Below are 7,158 nucleotides of genomic sequence, written 5' to 3' on the forward strand. Positions count from 1 at the left end.
ACAATCCACACCCGCACACCCCCCATTAAGCTTGAACAAACACACTATGCTTGCACACTTCACCATGTGCATCACACACTGTTGCGCTCATGCATGCATGTTGCACTCTCATCCTGAACCCCCGCGTCACTCTCAACATTGTGTCGTGTGCACTAATGCGTTGCGCATGCACAAAAGGAACACAGCGTCGTGCGCACCAACACGTTGAACGTGCACAAAAGGAACACAGCGTCGTGCGCACCTTGTGTTGTGTACACCACCATACTGCATTGAGTGCGCATCACCATGTCGTGCCATGTGTGCACCTCCCTACCACACTTTGAAAAACCCTAAAAGATTAAAAGAACCTAAAAATTTTCAAAATTGATACAAAAAAATTATTTAAAAAATTTAAAATTAAATAATAAATATAAAATAATAAATAAATAAATAAGACGCACCTTATTTTCATTTTTTATTTTTCGTTAATAACTAATTGAGGAAGAATTGAATGCTTTTGTGTTTCTTAATTTTTAAGTTTTCATTATTTTGAACTAATAAATGCCTTTCTTGTGTCATGCAGATATAATGGCATCCACTTCAGGAGAGAAAACTGCACCTAAGCCCATTGTGTTCAAGTTCCAAGGCTTGCCATCGAAGTCAAGGTTCCAAGATGACTATGCAGAAATCAAAGACACTAATTCAGGACATACTAATGTGGGAGAGTTCCTCAGAATTTGCAAGAAACCCACTAAGAGATCAGCTCTAGTATCCGCTTTGATTTGTTCAGGGTTAGTGAGCGCAACTTCGCATCTAGTATCAGTGCAATTAGTGGAGTTGATAATGACACTAGCTCAACACTTTGTCCTTGAAGAAAGAGTAGTGAAGATCGTGATAGGAGAAGTGGTTATGGACCTTCAACCTGACAACATTGAAAGGGTCTTCCATCTCCTGAGGGTAGATCAATTCATCAATCTCTCCTATGAAGCAGTAGAGAGGCAATATAGGGAACACATAAAGGAAGGGACAAGTATCATTCAATCCTCCTATCTCATTGAGAAGACCCCTCTGGGAAGGATAACAGGAAAGGTGGACATGACTAGGGGATACATGAAGGAGGATATTGGCTACTCTATTATTCTTCTGAGCAGAGTCATGGGTCTACCAATAGCTAGCCACCTCAGTGCTTTCATGGTCAATTTCATTGAAATAATCAAGATAGCAAAAATGCCACTAGACTAGGCCACCACGTTAAGTGAAAACATGTGTGAGCAATTGGGGACAGTCAAAGATAAGAAGAAGTTCTATATAACTTCTTACATGGCATATCTGCTAGCAACAAGAGCAACAAACTACCCTAGTTTATACAAAAGAGGCAATATGCAGGATCCTAATGCCTAGCCCTACATTGTTCACCCTTAATTGGTGAGGAAGAAGCTCTCATCATAGAGCAAGGAATACAGAATCATGAATGACACATTCATTTTCGCGGTCATTTGATTCATAGAGGGAGATTATGCAAAGAGGTTATCCAATGAGGCAATAGCACAGATAATAGCTCTTGGGGCCTACTACATCCAGTTTAAGACATTCACGTATCTACAGGTAGTTGGTCCCTTTGTCAACCCTAAGAAGCTCCCTAGATATCCAAGTGATAAACTGGTTTTGCTGAAGATTGCATGGTAGATTGAGTTTTTCTATGACAAGGTTAGGAGGCAATGGAGATCGTGTTGGACATGGCCCCTCGTCATTGGACCATACCAAGTGAAATGGAAACAAGATATTCCATCCTTTGAGTGGGAGTGGGAACATTATCCCTTAGATGAATACAACTCTCCCTGACCCTATTTTGATAATATTGGCAAAGTGGAGAGTCTGGCTGGCAAAGAATTTCATCATGAAGAGACCATTGAAGATCATTGGATGAACGCAACAAATGACTATGATGTCCGCATTAGGGACTATTGTAGGATGACTTTGTATTTGGCGAAAAAGGCTCTCAAATTGAACATTCTAGAGGAAATAAGGCAACAAGATTTTGGGGAGCTATTGGATCCCCTATTCAACTCGGACAAAATCAGAGAGAGACCCATCATGAATGTCGAGGTTGACAAGGAGGAGGGCGATGATATTAATCATCGAGCGAGGCATGCCATCAGAATGATCAAGGATTGGATCAAGAAGCCTTTTCAACTTGATCCAATACTTGACACCGTGATCTTTCATGCACAAGCCCACCCGAAGAAAGGTAGAGGGAACAAAGTTACAATTCCTACCTTTGCAGCTCAATCTCCCATCAGACCAGAGACAGTACACCAACTTGACTGCCTGGTTGGATACTATCTCCTTCCACAAAGGAAAGGAAAGAACAAAAGGAAGAGGACCTCCCCTCAAAGAGTTGAAACAAGAGAAGTTGAAGCACAAGCACTTCCCCAGTAGCAGGAAGAGAGTGTACAAGGGTTTGAGGATACTGGAGCTGCTCAAGTCTAGGACGACCCTCAATTTCCTCCCTTTGTACCTAGCCAATCAGAAGAGGGAGAGAGTCAGCAAGTTCCCATTCCTCCTCCATAAGAAGAGCCAGCATCCCCTTCTGCCTCTACGAAACAAAAGAGGATTAAGATCTGAATGAAGAAGAGGCAAAGGGTGACTAAGAGGATGGTGCCTTTCCCATCTGTCCCTGAAACCATTCCAGAGGGAGAAGAAGAGGAAGAAGAGGAAGAAGAGGGAAATGAAGAGGAACAAGTGCCCCTACAGAGAAGAACCTAGCTGGCTAGAGCTACAGAGCAAGAAAGGGGAAGGAGTGCCACGGTAACCTCGTCATCCACCCAAGAAAGACCCTTGGAAGTCTCTTCTTCAAAAGATGAAGTACAACAGTGGGTGCATGAGCAGAGTGAAGAGGGTGATGGCATTTTCAAAATGCTAGATTTTGATTTTATGCCCATGGGAATAGAACTAGTTGGGGACAAGATAAGGGATACCCTTACAAGTGAACCCCAACAAGAAGGCTGGATGAAAATGTCGCCAACTTCATAGGGTCTTGATCTCACTCCCCCATCTCCACCACAAGTCACAGTGGTAGATAAAGGCTCAGTTACTCCTCCGCCCTAGAGTTCAGAAGAAGAATAGGTCCAGAAGGAACCGTCACGAGAGGAGAAACCAAGAGAAATGGTGATTGATGAAGTGTCAAAGGAGGGACAAATGGTAGAATATTCTTAACCACCTTCACAAGATGCTGAGGTGCAAGCTGCAAGGTCTACTAAAACAGAGGCCACAGAAGAAGAGCCCTCATAAAGGGAAAGTACTCTAAGGAAGAGTGATAAGGGGAAGGAGGTAGCAAAACATACTCCTTCATCCTTGAGAGGTAGGTCTTTAGTTGAGCGCATCCCAAGATGGCTCCAGAAAGAAATAATGAGGAGCACAAAGCCTCAATTCTACACTGATGAGGAAGACATTTTTGAGTTGGCAAAGATTTTGAATAAACCTGAGTCCCTGTTGCATGAGGCAAGACCATTGGCATTTGTCAACAATACATGAGACTAGGATTTGTTTGCCCAAGTGGTTGTCCCTCCTAAAGATATAGATGTAGAAAGGCTTAGTCCCCAAGATTATCAAATCAAAGAGGTTATGCTGGGAAAACCTACACGAGATACATCCCGATTGATGGTGACCATGAAAATCAAAGAATTCTTCAAGAGCATGGAGCAGGAAGAGGTCAAACTTTGAACACTTCGAAGGTAGATTGAGATCCTAAGGGGATATTTGGCCGAAGTGGTTGGTCCTCTAGATCTTGAGCACCCTGAGGAGACATTAAATACCATACTCAGAGAAGGGGCAGCTCTGTACATGTAGATCCATTTTTGAAAGCCTGTCGACAATGGCGAGAAAGTTTTGAAGAGAAGGGAATTTTGATTATTCAAGGGAATTTGAAGTTACTACACGCTACGCAAGAGAATGTGAATAAAATGGTGGCAATTTTGAAGAAGGACTTCAGCATTATGGATGAAGTAAGGGCCTGGAGTAAGGACTTACAAATTTTGCAAGCCATAAAGGGGCAAAGGTACAGAGTTTTCATAGATGTATATACAAGGGAGGATTTGGACATGATTGATGATTGGATAGAGAAAATTGTAGATAGTAATAAAGTAATGGAAACATTACACACAAAGATTCATTGACTCAAGGACCAAGACCAAGAGCGAATTTTGGAAGCAGAACTATAGCGATGCATGCTTAGATATTTTTGAAGATGAGGAATGAGAGAGTTTGTTGCCTATAGAGGCAGTAGTGGAGAGTTTTAAGAAGATTTTTGTAGAAATTGCTAATGATGAGGATATCTGGCAAGCCTTCAGGACTGAAGAAGCTTTGTTAGAATTGGATACCAAACTTGGGGATTTTACTAACACCCGAATTGAGGTAGACAATTATAGACAGAAGATCAAGGACAAATACGAGGCTTTAGATTTATCGAATGTGGCTAAAGTTATTGAGATTATAAAGAAATTCAAGGGCAAACATCCAAACATAACTTTGGGATGAAGAAGAACAAAACCCAGATGCCAGAATTTCAATTTTGACACTCAGTAAAATTTTGAGATTTTGGAACATTTTGAGGTGCGCAACTCTGCAGGTCTGTAGGTGTGCATTTCTAGAAGCTTCGCTAATAGTTAACTACCAGTTCCAAAAATAGAGCTTTCCATGCATCAAAAATGCATTCTGACAATAGTTTAACTCCGACAAACACCTAGTGAAGGATCAACTTCTATTTTTGGCACTTCTAGACACTTCCACTTCGACTCTAAGTTTTCTCATTCTTTTTTCTCTCATAATTTCTTTTTTTTTTATATGTAAAGGCTCATGCATCCAATTAATGAATAAAATATGGATGGAGTCCTAAGCACCAATTAGATTGTAATTTGTATATAATTAGTTTATTTTGTTGATTAAAAGCATTTTATTGCATGAAGAATATCTCTCACTCTCAACACAAATTGAGGAGACTATTTCTTATAAATACTCCATTGTAATATGTAATTGAGGTCGTCGTTATTTTGCAATAAAATTATGCTTTTGGTGATCACATTTGGAGTGTAGTCATTCTTGCCTAAATGTGTCATTGTTTTGTGAATTTACGTTCATAGAATTGTGATTGAGCCAAAGGTTTATTACTTTGTTTCTGGTTGTCTGATTCATTAGTTCTGGTGTTTGTTATGGTTTAGACAAATTTTACTGACATAACTAGCTTGAGAAGGAATCATTGAATTGTGCCTACATAACTTTTCATCTCACATGAGCGCACCTTCCATGGCCTGTGATTTGATGAAGGGTAAAACATCATACAATTACTAAGTTTCTCACCAACGATTGCATTAGTGGAATCAAGGAAGCATTGCTCCTTCTTTCATTGATTATTTACCAATCTCTTTGAAAGCTTAATTCGCAAACATGTCGTTCTCCATAACTTATGTCCATTAGGAATTTTAATTTCATGTTATTTTCTTTCAATTTTTTTTATTTGCTTTGTTAACCCCCTTGTTAGAATAGGAATTCATACTAGTTGCATTGTTAGATTGCATTCATAGAAACATAAAAAATACAAAAAACATAGTTTTCTTGTGTGTGTTATTTTGAAGTAGCGTGCAGATTTTCATCTTATCTGAAATCAAAATGAACCAGCAAAGGCCTCCTTGTGAACAATCACATTTATCTTCAATTGAACGAATTCTAGTAGGTCACAAGATCAACCCAGAACCTTGGAGTTGATTCACAAAATTAGCTTTTTAAGAGAGGTGTTCGCAAGAATTCCTACCATTTAGCATTGTGAATAACAACACCTCAACAATTAACAATAGGAGGATCACCATGTGCATGAAGTGTCTAACTATAAGAACACAACATTAACTTGAGCTCCTCCCCTATGTTGGCTGGTAAATATAAAACAAGTCTATTCATTGCATCCAATTTGTCTCTCAAATTGTTTGGTTACTTTTTTAAGAGGTGGAGCAAGTCTATTCATCTTGTTCAATTACTATTCTTAAGGCGCAATATGTTTGTTAGTCAAAACTTTTCTTTTCTTTTTGAGAGGTGGGACAAGTATATCCATAGCCAACCAATTCTTTTTCTCATGTGCTATTATATTTGTTTGTCAAAATAGTCATTTACCTTTTAAGAGGTGGAACAAGTAAATTCATCTCCAATCAATTATTATGCTTTACTTGTAATATGTTTTTTGGTTAAATAATGTATTTATTGTTTAAATAGGTGGACCAAGTATATTCTTATAGCCTTTTCATTTTTATATTTTGGGCAATCTTTTGGTTTCCTGAAACTATACATTTTTTTCTTTATATTAGTAAAAGTAAAAATATATCCAATTGCAATTTATTACTATTCTTCAATTGCAACAACTCTGGTGGTCAAAATAACTTGTTTCATTTTTAAAACTAGCAATCACACCTTGGTGTGCATTGGGTACACTAAAAAGGTATGTAAGGTTAAGAGGGTATTTTTTGTATGCATATTTTTAGTATGATGAAATAGTCATTTATCAAATTTTATTATTTATGTAATAAAAGTTCCAATGCAGATTTTTGTTTGATGAGGAGATAATTAGAGGACCAAAATTTTTGATGAGATGGTTAAATATTTTAATCTCCTAACTCTGCACGTTGTTCACCTTATACGATCAATATTCTAGAATGAAACTTCACAATAGTGAATACAATGTAGTAGAGGCATGAAAGGGGTCTTGGAACTATCCATGTGCGACTATCAAGGTAAGAGAAGAGTACCACTTCATACTTTTTCTCACCTAAAATTAAATTAAGTAATGGATAAAAAATTATCGGAATGGCTCCTGCTCCTGCCCATGCTGCTCAGGTCAGGTTTCAAACTTTGGTTTCTCTCGCCCATTGTCCTCTAGTTGGTGTTGGGGGTGTTGTTCATTCTTTGGCTATGGTTGTGGATGCTCTTCATCCCCCTGTAGTGGCTCGGTTCACTATGGATGTTGATCCAGTTGCTCCTGTTGTAGCGGCTCACCGTTCTCCTAATGTTAAGTCTCGGGTTGCTGTGAGGCAATCTGCAATCTCTTATGTTGATGTGGCTACTTTTGAGGTAGGTATTGGGGGTCATGTTGTGAAGTTGGGGCTCTATTCAACTGTGCCTACCTCTATAAGTAACTCG

The sequence above is a fragment of the Cupressus sempervirens genome, chromosome 2 (assembly GCF_028749045.1).
Source record: "Cupressus sempervirens isolate cs-2001-9-10 chromosome 2, ASM2874904v1, whole genome shotgun sequence".
In the NCBI taxonomy this organism is placed as follows: domain Eukaryota; kingdom Viridiplantae; phylum Streptophyta; class Pinopsida; order Cupressales; family Cupressaceae; genus Cupressus; species Cupressus sempervirens.